The sequence below is a fragment of the Sebastes umbrosus genome, chromosome 20, assembly GCF_015220745.1.
Source record: "Sebastes umbrosus isolate fSebUmb1 chromosome 20, fSebUmb1.pri, whole genome shotgun sequence".
NCBI lineage: Eukaryota > Metazoa > Chordata > Actinopteri > Perciformes > Sebastidae > Sebastes > Sebastes umbrosus.
The window spans coordinates 18147883-18163681 of NC_051288.1; positions in this window are offsets into that span (position 1 = coordinate 18147883).

The following is a 15799-nucleotide window of genomic DNA, read 5'->3' on the forward strand; positions in this document are numbered from 1 at the left end:
AAAAAACTGATTCCAGAAATAAAAATGACCTTCAAACTGTCTAATCGTGTCAGTGTTTTCTGTTCAAATCGATGCCCCGTCTAGTTTATTTCCTTAATATATCATTCTCAAAGTAGTTTGTTGGCACAGTACGGTATAATGGCCGTAAAAAGAGGGGCAATCACATTAAATTGTGTTGCTGTCTGGGAGGGTTACACCTCGCAGTCACAGCTCTGAATGCCACATTATTTAGTATTGCCACAGTTAATACAACCACTGTGGTATGTTGCTATGCTCTAAAGAGACGCAGCTTACTACTTGTACAATATAATACAAGCTACCTGCAGCAGAATGATTTTACTTTGAGTCCAGAAGTTCTTTAGTTGCGCCATTAACTCCTAGATTTCCAATACCCATACTACCAGTTAGTTAAGTATAGTATGCCAGAAAAAGATTTAGTATGTCCCAATACATATGTCAAATACAGTATGCCAAAAATATCAGGATGTCCTACTACATCTGGTCGCAGTATTCAAGCCAGCATGCTTTCTGGCTATTCTGACCCACAATCCTCTGCGCAGCGGAAGATACTTCACATCAGTAAGATGACAGCCTAATGACTGCTCATTCATAGATATCACATATATTAGATATATAAGCAAGCAGGTCAAAGTTCAAGGTGCAATGTTATGACGTAGTATGTCCGAATTGTTTGCATACTGCATGCAACCGTTTGTACTTTGTAAGGGCAGCTGCAGTAAGTACTAAAAGTAAAAAGAAAAAGTATGCAACGTATGGAACGCAGCCTTAGTCTACATAGCGACAACAATTACTATTAGCAACATTCAGATGTTGAGGGACGATTCAATTACAGATGTTGCTCACTTGACTTGAATATCACAATAAAATGGTACACATCAACAGCACAATCTAATTTTATTTTGATAACTTTCTAATCGATTTGAATAAAACATTAGATAGCAACTGCTTTAAATCAAAGTTACTGATGTTTTCTGATGCCGTTAAAGGTTTGTTTGTTTTTTTGTACTCATCTGTAATGGTTGATAAAACGTTTTTTACAGTAAATGTCACATCCTGAACTAGGATATCATACACACAAGAACACATTTACTCACTTTAATGCCTGTTTTCAAACATAATGCTAAGCTAACATGGCCGTGAAGTGAACTCCAACCATGATGATCAGTCTCAAGTACAACTGTCATTGGAGAAACAACTGGACTCATTTGCACAGAGTTGTCTGTTTGCAGCATGGCCACTTCACTAATACACTCCCGACAGATGGCCTCGTTTTCACTGGCATCTGATAAGGTCTTTGGGGAGAGACCCAAATTTAATTCTCCATTGGCTAAACCACTGAACCAGGTCGATCAAGTGCCCAAAAAACATTAAACATTTAGTCAAGCTTCCGTGAACCGGTCCAATTAAATCTGGAATTACAAATTGGGGTGAAAATAAATCATGCAGACTCGTCTGGATTAAACAGTTCAGTGTGTTAGAGGGTTAGTCGTGTCTTTTATTACAATACCACTGCTGAATTAAGACGTTGGTTGAACTAAATTTGCAGAAACTTGATTTGCATTAAAGAACATGATTAGACAATACACCGCAATACTTCAGCAAATTAATTTACAAGCAAATAAGAAAGATAATCTCAGCATTCTGTAGACTGGATGGGAAAACTACCGTTATTATTCCAATATCCAAGAGCAAGTCACACCCTAACATAAGCTTTCCTGGGGAGGAAGGAAGTTAAAGTTTTTAGTCAGCTAAACAACACCCAGCGCCTTCAGCATCTCAGGCTGAATATCATTTACTTCATAAATGGTGCCTCCTCGCCACTGAGGAGCTTTTTGTCTCAGTGACCTCCGCCATGAGAAAGCTCCCCATGAGTCTTGGTTTCTTAAAATGTTCCTTCCACCATCCGGCCCAATTTGCAGTCAGCATTTCTCCTCCCCTTCCAGGATCAGTATGGGCCTCTCTTCTCATGAGAATACAGCAATATTATTAGGTATTTCTTACCTTGATAAACAATCGTACCATTAGCAGGCACACCATAGCTCTTGCGCATATTACAAAGATCTTACGGAAGCTTTGCTCATACAGTTTGTTTTATAAAGTAATCAATATGTGCATCTTAGCAGGGATTCAGACTAAAAACAGCTGCATTGATGGGGGCCTGTTGTTTATCGACATGAAATATGATCCAGGAAGTCCAGATGGAGTACAGATTCATGTGTTTGAAGGCTCATCAGACAGTGAAACACTGCACAGCAGTTTGTAATGCTCACAGACAGGATCTTACAACTCAACTTATCACGGCAGCAACTATTTCATCTTTCGTCTCGACGATCGTAACAAGAAATAAAATGTTCAAAATTACGATATCTGATTGGCAGCGCCTTGCCGGATGACGTCACATTGTGTTGCAGCAAAAGTTGAGCCAGGTTAGACTTTTTTGCCAGACGACCTTGATGTTGGCACCCCCATTGCGTCGACAAAATGAGTAAGAGGACAGAGTTAATTTCAGGGCTATTGTTGGTCTGAACACGGCCTTAGAATCACAGAAAGATTTATCCTATTTCACTGCATTACAAGAGTCACTGCTAACTAAAAGAGAATATAGATGTAAATTCTCCTAATGGGTGATGTCATCTGAACTCACTGCCATATGAATATGACATTAACATCTCAAGTGTCATAAACCTCTGTGCCTCGTTCTGTTTGTCTGGTCTGAATTTAGGTATTGAAGAGCATTGGGAGGAAAACATCTCACACCGCTGTGCGAGTCACCTCACAGCTTTAACACCGGCTGTCCAGCAGCGAGTCTATTGACAGAACATTAAGTCAGGTCATCTAAAGCCAGTGCTGGCAGCGACCGGCGCTTTCGCTGTGTGAGGAGCAGCTAGTGACAGGCCTTGGCGTCGAGATCAATGGCGGAAGCCCACCTGGAGATGGATGATGGGAGTACATTACCACTAATAAGTGTCGGCCACGCTGCAGACGGAGACGGAGGCTTATACCTGCTGGCTGCTATCGACTGGAGAGACGGGAGCAGAGCTGTCCATCCAGATTCCCTCCTCCCTGCTTACGGGCCAGCCAGAGTCCAAGAGAAATGAAAGGCTGGATTTCTACCTCAACTGAGAACGACAGAAGCAAAACAGGGGCGGTGTCCATGTGAAATAAGACCTTCATACATAGAAACTTCCTCCTCAATAGGTAGGATTCCAGGATAGGGTGAGTTAAGGCCCTGATTGGTGGTTTAGCTTCAGAGCACGAGAAAAGAAACGGAAGTGAGGAAAGCAAGAAAACAAGTAAAGTCAAGAGGAAAAACAAAGAAGGCTCCTCTCCTTTTTCATCTTCATCTCATCTGATCATTCCAATACACGTATATTTTCACGACATGTCCACCTGGAATGAAGCTAAGTGGTGAGTGAGAGTGGTGTGAAAATGGTCGGCAAACGGCGCTTTGTTTCATGTACGTATCATAACAACGACTTTTATATCTGCCGTCCTCGGTCTTCCGGTTTCCCTTTTTGAATGACGAATACGGACTATCGCGACCTGTTGGTGTGGAGAGTTATTTCATCTCACGCAGGCGCAGAACATACGTGGTAGTTGGCCGTCAGCTGTCGTCTTTGCGGTGTGTTCGAGTGCAACTTTTTGGCATTTTCTTTTGAGGCGACTCAACAGGTGGCCTTCGTCGCTGCTAGTTCTTTGATGTCGGCTTGGTGTGTCCCCAGCTTTACAAAGAGATCCACCGCTGTACAATGAGACATTGAAGACGATCTCAGCAGGAACAGGCATGATAAGTAGCTTCAAGCATATGATTTGAGTATATATAATCATTCAGAACTGCAATTAAACTAAAAATGGAAGCAGCAAATATCTGCGGATAAATATCAATGACAATAGTCTTTAAAAGGAGTGCACAAGGCATCAATTAGCAAAAACATAACTTCATGTCCTTACATCTGACCAGCGGACATGCTCAACTACCCGTGAGCGCGTCAGCTCTCACAAATCATGTCATGCGCCGCAATCACTAATCACCATGTAGTCGTAATGAGCCTCTGTAATTGAACATGTGCACATGAATCAAAAATAACAGCTACAAGATTACAATCTGACTCCATCCAACAGCCAATTAGTTACACCGATCCTGTCATCCAAATGTGCTCCACACACTATTAATATATTAGGTAATTCAGAAGCCATGATGCAGCCATCTTTGAAAATGAAACTGACATTTTCCCTCCAAAATGGTACAGAGGGGGGGAAAAAAAAAAAGTCTTGTGTTTCAGATATTGACATTTAAGGAGGGAATTCAAAGATAGTACCACTGCCATTCTTACAATCTTTCAATTAAGGCGGAAGTCTATATTATAGCTGTCTGTTTTCACTCACAAAGGGATTCTGATAATGGCCATTCTGGCATTTATGAAGGAGCTGCTCCCAGGACAGAAGCTACATTTACACACCATCTTAGAGCCTAATTGGGCAAGAAGTGAAGCCCCATTAAATAATACACCACAATATGCCAAGAGCTGAAACGAAGTACTTCCATGGAACCTGTCCCATTTAAGTTAGATGTAGAGAAAAGTACCGATACTGCCGTGACAGATTCCAGTGTATTTCAGTGATTGACTGGTTTCCATTATGGCTTCTTAAACAGAGAATTTGTGAAGAATTTGTTTCCGTCACATAAAAGAAAAATTGCCAGCATGAATAAGTTCATTTCTGAAGAACTGCCGTATAATAATAATATCACAGGCAATTATTCTCAAATGAAAATATTAAAATGACTATTATAATCACACACTGTTGCATATCACCACATTAGACTTCAAGCGATTCACTTCAGCGACTGTCAAAGAGTTTCTTCAGCTGTTTTTGATATGTTATAATGAGGCTCTTGCTGGATGACAACACGACACCTATTCATCTCAAGGTTCTAATTTCTTTTTCCTATTTATTTTCTATTCCTGTTCGGCGCAGGTATTTGTTTTCTCATGTTTTTTTCTGAACAATAATCCATCCCCAGGCTGCATATCAGCAGTACCGCCACTGTAAACGTAGTACCTAAACAGTGCTGGCAACGGTATGATTCATTTTGGGATTGGGAGATCAATAACCAATTTGAAGATGACCTGGTGGAGAGGGTCCAGATTGCGGGGCTGGTGCTCGGATGTGCGGCGTAAATCTCGGGTGGTGGATGTGCGTCCAGGCCTGCCACGGCTCCTGCTTCTTGGGAATGATTTATGCCTCGGTCCTGCGACATGTCCTGTAGCAGTTTGGCTCTCAACGAACGGCCGGAGCTAATTTGAGTGGCCTCAGTGAGTGAATAGTGGGGATGGTAAGCGAAAGGGTCAGGGTGTTAACAGTTAGAGAAAGTGCAGAAAGTCATGATTGGTGTGGAGGACAAAAATTTCATTAGCTTTATCATCATTATCATACGCACACAGCAGTATAAATGCCTTTTCTCAAGCACACACTAGATGTGAGCAGATAAACAAAGAGAAAAAGAGGGAGGAAGTGAGAGTTCATGACTGGATGTGAGTTGAGAAGGTAAATGGTTGTGCCAGGCCATCATCTCAAGACCCGAGTCAATCATCCACAAAAGCACTGCAAAGAGACAACCGCTTAAATGCTCTCCTCACATCGGAGTAACAACCATTATCGTCCGCCTGCATGGGCCTCCCAGTTCAGCATGAGAGAGACTCTGAGAGCCGGTTGCATAAGCGCCAAATATGAATGGATCCAAGGCGACAGCAGGGATAAAAGTTAGATGGAAGGAACTCATTAAGAGCGCTGCGCTCTCCTCGCAAACGCCGTCTCGGTAACGCAGGGAAATTTGCGAACTGGCCATGAGTTCTGAAGGATATCTCATAACGCTTGACAAGTGAAAACCGCCACCAGGCAGCTAATAGCTATACTGTCATGAGGGCAAATAGAAAGGCATGGGTTTGCATGCATGTGCGACTTTGTGGCTCTGGTCATGTGAGACTTTTCAAAAAGGCAATTCCCTCACTCCCTAAGTTCCCCCCAACAGATCTATTCTGCTGCCACGCCAGATGTGAGATGGAGGGATTGTTGACGTTAGGAAAAAGGGGGGTTGATTGAGGTGAAGAGGAGTAAAAAAAAAAAGTGTGCTTCATTAAGTGCTCAGCTCCCAGGTGGCCATTTTTGTCCCAGTAGTATTGTCCCTGTGGAGCAGAGCAGTGTGGGGTGGAGAGGAGATGAACAGAGGAGCAGTGAGAAGCAGCAGCATCCTCGAGCTCACAGCTGCCAATGGCTCCATCACTCTCAGGGCTCCGGTAACTAAACCACACGCCATGGAGCAGCGCCCGCTTCCTGACTCCGCCAATTACAGTGACCCATTAAGAGGAACGAACGCAGCTCCAGCAGATGGGAGAACAGAGGTGTGTTCATTGGCTTGTTTGGTGAAAGGAGACAAAACCTATCTAGATGCTGATGTGTTTTTTTTTTTTACCTCTGGTCTAAAGGGACAAAAAGAGAGTTTTTAAAGTTTCCAAAATAGATCATTCATATATTAATGTGACAATTATATAGTTATTTTGCCAGAGTGTGGTTTAGGAATCAGGTGAAATTCTTATAAATTGATACTTGCCATACTAACATCTATCAGTCTTAATGTTTACTAGAGCAGTGCCCATTCGGAGCGCGTGCACGTCCAGAACGGGCCGATAGCTTGGCGCCCAGTAGCGTTGTCGAGAACAACAGAGTATGGCCGCTTGCACCTGCCAAGTGTGAAGTCGATTGGATGAACGGTTCTCGAGATGTGTGAAGGTCATACATATATACACAGAGACACAGACAGAGAATACTTCCTTTATAGTTAGGTGATGCTGCTACAGCACCCCCTATTGGTGTAATGGCACCAACTTTGGTCGCAATAGCACAAATCGTTCAGGAGATATGATATATTTTGTAATATAAGCCCAGCCCACAGCATTTGAGCTAACTTCAAGGGCCAGCTACCGCAAAACTGTATGTAACATCAAAAATACAATAAAGTAACTTTTTTCTGGCTTGGTCCAGAGATGTACTGTACCAAATTTGGTGACAATTGCTGATAAAATTTGTAGGAGGAGCAGCGAAAAATCAGATTTGGACACAATTCAAAATGCTGGAAAACCCCCCCAGACACAAGTGGGTGTGGATGAATTTTGTTTTGAATTTTGAATTGAGTTAAGTTTCAAAAGTTACAGGCCAAAACATAAAGTTAATTATTACACGGCTTTGTTGAATACCCGATTCTGGTGGTCAATTACGGCGTTCTACGCAGTTTTGATGTCGGACTCTGGCGGGCCGTTTTTGTGTCAAATTATTGATTTCTTAAGTAAGTAGCCGTGTAATAAGTGGGATAATGTACAGCGAGCTAGCGGGTCATTGTTGTGAAATAAAACCCTTCAGGGTTATGCGGCACCCTGACCCTCTTACTTGTTATAGCGCCACCATCTGATCAAATAGCACCACATTCTGCACTGCACTCCCTTGGGTCCCCGGCAATACACTGTATGTGAAGGACATACAGAAAGACAGACAGAGATTCCTCGCTTTACAGTTAGAATACATTTCTTTCAATAAAAGATATGTAACAGATGTTACAGATGTTTGCACGTTTGACCGTACTGTAAATATACAGACCATATATTCCAGTTTTCAATTGCCTTTGCATTACATTAGGTCGACAGACTATTAACATATTCCATGACATACAACGTGTACAGGGGCATCCGATCCAACACATCTATGGGGCTTATAGCGACTGATAACGCCTATTTAATAGCCTGAAAACAGTCTAACCGGCTGACAGAAGAGTTAAAGGGAATTCCCTCATTCGTTCACAGAGCCTTCAAATTATACTATTTCCACTATCCACTATTTCACTATCAGAAATAATCAAACAACAATCTAAACTAGCAGAAATGAGGAGTTCTGTGACTGTCCTTCCCCTACTGGCGAAGCAAACAACACAGTTGAAATCCAAATAACACCACGGGGAACGCACACTCACTATGATCAACAAACACATTACGCTGCATAGTTCACAGGGGAGTTTTCTTCAGAAGTAAACTTAATCCGACCACTAAAGAGATGTTATGGTAAGAGGCATTAGGAGCTTAATGGGCCACACAGTTGGTATAAGTAATACTGTGTGGCCACCTTTCACAGGTTTGCCTCATATGCTTTCTGTACATCCTTGAGCTCATTTGTGTCTATTTACTTCCAGGGGGCTGTGAAGGCAGCTGAAGGAGGAGCGGAGAGAAGCGAGCCGGAGCTGTAAAGTAATGGTTCCATCTTTAATGAGCGGCTGGGGAACCGCAATATGTGATGACAGAGAGGGTCCCTCTGCCGAATCTCTGTCACAGTGGAGAGGCTCATCCTAAATCTCGCTCTTATTGCTACGAGCGGCGCGACGATATCTCACTCCGGAGACAGAACCTCAGGTTTTTATGGGTGCTTGGGTAATTGAGCAGCAGGAGGAAGAAAAAGGTCTAATCCACTTATCCGTAAAGGAAGTGTATCCAAACTAAACGACTGGTGAATTTATTCACTCTCTCCGTTGGCTCTCACTCTTAGTAGTTTGTCAATGAGATTTGTTTGTGAGCCAGTGGTGTTTGGCACTGGAGCAATGGTGTCATCTTCGCTACACGTGTCCTGGTGCAAATAAGCCTGTCAGTTTGTTCATATGTAATAGAGGACAGGACTGAGGAATGGTGGCGGTGCCGCTTTATGGTCCCTCAGACCACACTTGTCAGGGAAACTGGCCCACGAGACAGCTCCGATGGCCACGACAAATAGGCTTTGTCTCTGGTTTACAATTACCCAACAAGGAGACAGACTATAAAGCATTTTCAGTCTCTAAACTGACACTGACACTGACACGCTGTTGCTTTTGCCAGTGCAAAAGCAAACATTACAGCATAAAATAAAACAACTGTAAAGTCAGACTTTCACTTCCACAATCAAACAAAACACTGACAGGTGTAGAAAGCAACAAATTGTGGCAGAGATATACCAATATGGTTGTCAAGGTGCAAAACTACTAGACATCTTGAAATTTGTAGCATAATATCATTAGATTTACATCTCAATATAGAAAAAAAAAATCTAAATGTTATCCCAAGGATGTGCAAAAAAAACAGCACTAGTTATATCTTCTCATTCTCTCACAGGCCCTGACACCAAATCACTCTTTTTTTTTGTTGCTGCGCTTTAATATCTCCTCTTAATCACAAATTAAGTACTTGATCATGAATAAGATGTTAAGCAGAGTGCAAAGATAAAAGAATGATCTCAATTAGAAGTCATAAATCCCCTCAGAGTTATGATACTTGCAATCATTTTTAGCATGTCTCATTTATGTTTTGATTAAAAGGGATGTCTCTGTAAAGGACTGGAGGGCTTTCACAGATGAAATCCAATTAACATTCAGTAAAAAAAAGGCCCAGCAGGGATTCACTTTCTAACCAGGAAATCCTCAACCCCCTGTGAAGCCTGGCTGGCGAATCAGCTGCGCTTTCAAATCACTGTAATTACTGTTTAGTCACAGAATAACAGACCAATACTAATAGTTTGGTTCCTTAATTTATCTGTGAATAACAGTCAAAGAAGCACACAAACAGAACTCATTTGCTTGCGTTTTTCTTTTACACTCCACATAGATCCTGTCCGACTTCGACAAAACGTGGCCGTTGCATTGTGCGCTGCCACCCCAACGGTGACAGCTCCATAACAAGCCCAGTGCACGACAAGAGCCTAGAGGTCCACTCTACCAGAGCGACTCTGAAAAGCTCTAAAGGCACATGCAGACAGCTCCCTCCTCTCTATGGACAGACGCACACAAGAGTCGACCTGCAACACGTGACAGGCCCTCGCCTCGAGTCGCTCTGTTCTGCCGATATCCCCCACAGTCCACTGTCACAAAGTCCTCACATCATACATGCAGCAAACAACATATCAAGCACTTTGAGATGTCAGGAACAGTTCTGGTTGAGGTTTCCGTTCTCTTAGTATTGAAAACTAATATACAGGCCTGCAGTTAAAGATTGTTTATTTATTAAACCCTTTTTTTAAGATTAGTTGTCAAGTTAATGTCAGAATAATAGAAAAGAATGTCTTCATATTGCATTTGCGTTTGTTCGACCAGCAGTCCAAAACCCAAAAGATATTCAATTTACAATGATATAAAACAGAGGAAGGCAACAAATCCTCACATTTGAGAAGTTGGAAGAAGTCCCTCTTTGGCAATTCTGCTTGTCAAAAGCACCTATTTGTGCAATATTTCAGATTTAAACCCACTGCTATAAGGGAACCATAACATTAATGAGGTAATCGCTGTGAAGAGGATGGAGAGCGGTCACAGCCGGTGTGTGCTGCGCAGCGGCGCCGGGTGGAAACCTGCAGCCCCGCAACGAAAGCTCTACCAGAGAGGCCAGACACACAGCCATCCGACATTAAAGATCAGAGTAAACGCACTACACATATTGACCGTCATCTTTTCTTGTAAAATATCCGGTGTAATCCGTAACACCGTTGTTGTCAGAAGTTTATTAACCGGTGGGGAAATTTCCTCACCTTCACATTCCTAGTATCTAGCGGTGAGGTTGCAGATTGCAACCAACTGAAACTTCTCCCGTTTGCCAAGCGTAGGAGAACTACGGTGGGCGACAGGAAAACGCGAATGGCCCTATCTAGAGCTAGCTGTTGTAAGAGTAGCGTAGGTAATTTGGAGCAGAGCCAGTGTGAAGACTGTGTGTGTACATGGGAAGTGAGTGGTGAAGCATGAGAGAGAGCGGCGGCAGTTGGAACGAGTAAAGTTATAGACTCCGGCCCAAAACAGAGTTTGGTTTGTCAATTCTGGGCTACTGTACATGGCGGATTCCGTGAAGAGGACCTGCTCCGTATGTAGATATGAAGGGCTCATTCTATATAACGAAAACACGATTCTTATTTTCAGGTGATTATACATCAATGAAAACATACTTATTAATATTATATTCCATTTCTGCCAATAGATCCCCCTAAATGTTACACACTGGTCCTTTAAACCATTAATCCATCATCAAAATAGTTGTTGGTTAATTTTCTGACAACTGACTAATCAATTAATTGAGCAATCGTTTCAGCACTACATCCAAGGTGAAGTAAAACACACTCAAACTTATTCGCCTTACTTTGTTTTTCTCCAAGTTAATGACTGCTGCCATGTGTTGGGATCTAATCATATCCTGAAAATGATCAAGGCCAGAAGCCAGTAAAATGTCTCCTTTGAAATGTGTGGGAAGCATCTGTTTCTGGCACCTTTGAAACCCAGGAGAGAGACATCTGTCTGATGTGAAGTATCCTAAGATCACCACATATGCATACGTCTAATACATCTCATTCTAACACATAACTCTGCGCGAATCATAGTGTCTTTAAAATATTTTTAAAGCAAAACTAAAAAGTTTCATATTCCTTAATAAGCTTCCTGTAGCACTGTGAAATCTCTGCCAGGGAACTGAATATGTTTTTCTCTTTTTGAAATTATGATTGGTCTTGTGCGGACACGGAGCAGATGGTGTTATCTACCTCGTGGGTGGAAGGAGCAACAAGTGTGCAATTAAAAGGCCTGAAGAGATGCCTTCAGTTCAAAACAGATAAACTCGGGAAAGTAAACCAATTCAGCCATATATACGGTAAAATTAGTAGTTCATACCTGGCGCTTTTAAGATAAATTGGACGTCTAGAATCCTAATATATGGTAAAATGGAATCAGCAAGAAAGCTAATGAACGGTTTGTGCAATTTTAAGTGGTCAGCCATATGTGGACTCTCCCTAAATGGAGAGTTTTTGCACATGGTGATAATCATCCTTCCACAATTACCTATCCAGCTGTTTCTTTCACTAAACATGCTGAGGTTGTACGTTTTATGAAGAGAAATGTAGGCCGTAAGAACAATATAAAAAGAGTTTTAAATGAGAAATGACGCAGCACGAGTAGTAAGTAGCCGTGGCTCTTGTGTGGGAGCAACAATGGCCTTGCTCCATCTTTCATTCAAGCCCAGTCAGTATCAATCACATGACACTGCAATGATAGATAGGCAATCTAATAACACTAGGTGCAAAAATAACTTCACTCACTCAATCCTTGACCTTACGGAGCGGGCAGTCAGTTTGGTTAAAAGCTACAGCTATCACATAAAAATGGATTTTTTCTTTGGGATCAATTGCAGTGGAAACATTTGAGCTAAAATGGCCATAGAAAGCTGTCACTAATAAATAATTGCTGTTGTTATGGATTTATACGCCTGCCTCCGCCTCCTCTACAGCAGCCCATATTTAAGAGTGGTTTTGACTGCAGGCTATTTAGACCGAATAAAAAGACAATGCAAGCAGGTTTTTCAGAGCTCTAAAGGAACTGCCGTTGGACGAGGAACCGTCTCAGCATGTGTAGAGCCGGAGGAGAGACACAATTACCATCAAACGATAGCGGCTTTGACGCTGCTGAGGCGCCACACAGGACACAGAGGAAGTGGTGAAACATTTAGGTGACACCGAGTTCAAACATGCCAACAGCTACAACAGTGAGAGCCGAAGACATTTTCAAAGATGATGCAAGATTTGTTAATCGTGATGGAACAAAATTGATTTAAAAAAGAAGAACATGACGAGGCAAACATCCTGTCTGCAAAGGAAAATTGTGATTCACTGATTGTTTTCTACACTTACTGATGGCTTGGAGAAATAACTGATGGGTGTGTAACAGAATATTGTCTTTTAGCTCAGTGGCTGCAATTTGTTCCAATAATGATAATTAGTGTTCAGCAGTTTTTGGACCCTGTAGCTGGATCACAATCGCTTTGATGTGTCTTGCTGAAGTGTGTAACTACAAATAAGGGCGTCAGATTCACTGTTAAAGCTGTAGTTGATAACTTTTAGCAAATATGATAAGTTATTTTTCATAAAACTGTCACTATATATCCTAACAGTAGTCCATGAGACAGATAATCTGAAAAAAATCATGTTCCTCTGTGTCCTCCTAGTGCTCCTAATGGCATTTCAGCCCGTTCTCCTTCCTAGGGTGTCAAATACCGACGCTTTGTCGCGGCTGTCGGCGTTAGATACCGACGCACAAGGCACCCTTGAGCGTCAGTATGAGGCTTTCCATTAACTACAATCTAAACCCATCTGCGTCAATATTAAACGCTAAGGGAAAGTGCCCCAGGAGTGTGGTGACGTAGTTTTACGACCGAAAAGACACACACCAGGCGAGTGGGAGGGGAGCTGGATGGGTCCAACAAACACAAGGCTTTCAACGCTCAGTTTCATTTTCACTATAAAAACGTAGTAGTTTTAAGCTCAACCAAGTTGTTTTTTCCTAAACCTAACTATAGTGGTTTTATTGTCTCAACCTAAGCAAGTGTTTTTGTTTAATTCACAACATTAAGCACGTGTTTACTGCAACCAAAAAGTGACGCCGAAGGCTCATTAAGCAGCATGTGTTTACAGCAACCGAAAAGAGTGAAGCCGACGGGTTTCACAAAGCGTCGGTATATGAGGAGTTGGGATGAGATCGCGTTGGGCATTTGCAAGATTTCAATGTGCCCGAAGGAAAACAACCAATCAGAGCCGAGGGGTCTCTAAAGCAGATACCCAAAGCCCAGGTATCGCTATAGGTATCGGGACTGAAAAAGTTGGATCGGTGCATCTCTGATGCCGGTAGATGTGGCTAGCTAGAGCTATGGAGTATGTGAGAGGGAAGGAGGATGTCATATCTCATGTCGTGATAGTTTCATGTATGTTACTGTCTTTGAGAGAGAGACCACATTTTCCAGTTAAGCCCATTTGATCGCCTGGTTGCAAGCACACAGCCCCGCTCCACAGGAGCATCAGCTGTTTTGCCCGACGAGCTTTGCCAAGGTGTTTTTGAAGCGTTGTGGAAGTAAAACTTTTAGAACTTATGGAAATATGTTAACCAATGTGTCTCAAACCTAACCTCACCCTGCCCATCTGCATGGCCACAGCACAACTTGATAAGACTGCATGCTTCTCTCAGCCAGAATATGGACTGAACGAGAGACCTTGTTTAAAACCCAGCAGATAGTCAAATGTGCCAGACATCAGATCCAGACATCAGATCCAGACATCAGATCCAGACATCAGAAGCAGGTTAAGTCAGGTAACAGAGAAACCTGTTAACAGGTATGATAAAAAAAAAATAGACACTTTACTGTCTCATACATACTGGAAGCAACACCCTGTGTTGACTTTTTTGACATCCTGAACATTGATTTTTGTAGAAAGTTGGTCAAGGTTTTCAGACATAATTTGGCCCGAGGCCCGAAATATTTTGCTTCGACAGCGGCCGCACCTATAGCAGAGCATCTCTGTGTGATCAGCTTCGTAGAAACTTGCAAATGCCATTAGGAGCACTAGGAGGACACAACAGAATATGACTTTTTTTCACAGATTATTTGTGTCATGCACTGTTGTCACAATATAGTGACAGTTCAATAAAAATAACTTTTTATCATATTTGCTCAAAGTTACCAACTGCAGCTTTAAGCTCGGTCGACTGTGTCCCACTCCAGCGAGCTAACTACTGTAACAAGATGCACCTGTGCTGAGCGTCTTGCCAAATAATAAGACATTTCTTAATAAATCCCTTGGAAAACTGCAACGCACAATTTAATTAAGATAGGCATGAAATATAACCACCTTAGAGTACGGCCTTTGATGTCTAAAATTATTTTTGAACAGTTGACTTCTGTAATAGTGTGGACAGACTGCAGAGAAAAATACATTGAAGCAAGCCCGAAGCAAAGGAATACATGGACGGAAAATTTGCATTCAAAGAGGGAAACAACGTTAGTATGTAAATATACTCATCCTTGCCCTAATCTAACATTTAAACTCAATTTTTTTGTTTCTTTCTTCAACTAATAGTGTGTAAAATGGTAATAATTCGTGCATAATGTTCTAAGATGCAAATACCCGCATCCCATATGTACTCAAATGCCCCAGTATGTATACACATTATGTGCAGCATTCATCTTTTTATCATAAAATAAGATTTTTATCATGGAAAAGACAAAGTCTGAATAATTACCAAAAAGGCAACTCATGACAACGAATCCTATTTTTGTATTATGTGTTCAATCCAAACAAATGTAAGCCACAGCTCCCAGGGTTGCATCAAACATATCAATATTCAGCTGATAACGCCTTTAATCTGTGGCCAAGACTTCCTCCTCCTCCAAACACTACAGGGAGTTCCCACTAATGATCAAAAAATGATAAAGAAATATGAAGTAAATAGCTTATAATGAATTCAAATAGGCCTTTCCCATTTATAATACAGAACCCTACAGTATCAGAGCTGACCTTCTTGGATGGAAACAAAGCAAAAGTGGAAAGATTATATGGCAACGTCGTTCCAGCTTCAAAAAGAATCTAATGATGAACTGTTTGATGCACTTTATTTGTTCTCTGGGGTCCATTGATAATTCATATAATAGACTAGAGAAAACTTGGTCTTACTGTAGAACTATGTTTACTGTATGATTACTCAGTGCACTGTACCTAAAAACTGTTGCTTGATCTCCTGATTCTTCACATCAAACACAAGTTTGACTGCTGAACTTACTTTTTTATGCTTCAACACAATGTTTAAAAATCAGAAACAACCTTTCTGGATGTTAAAAATTAATTTTACAATATCTCTGCTACGCTTGAGATGTAGCATTTATCAATGATCTGCTCACTTCATCTATGGCAAGAGTCTGTA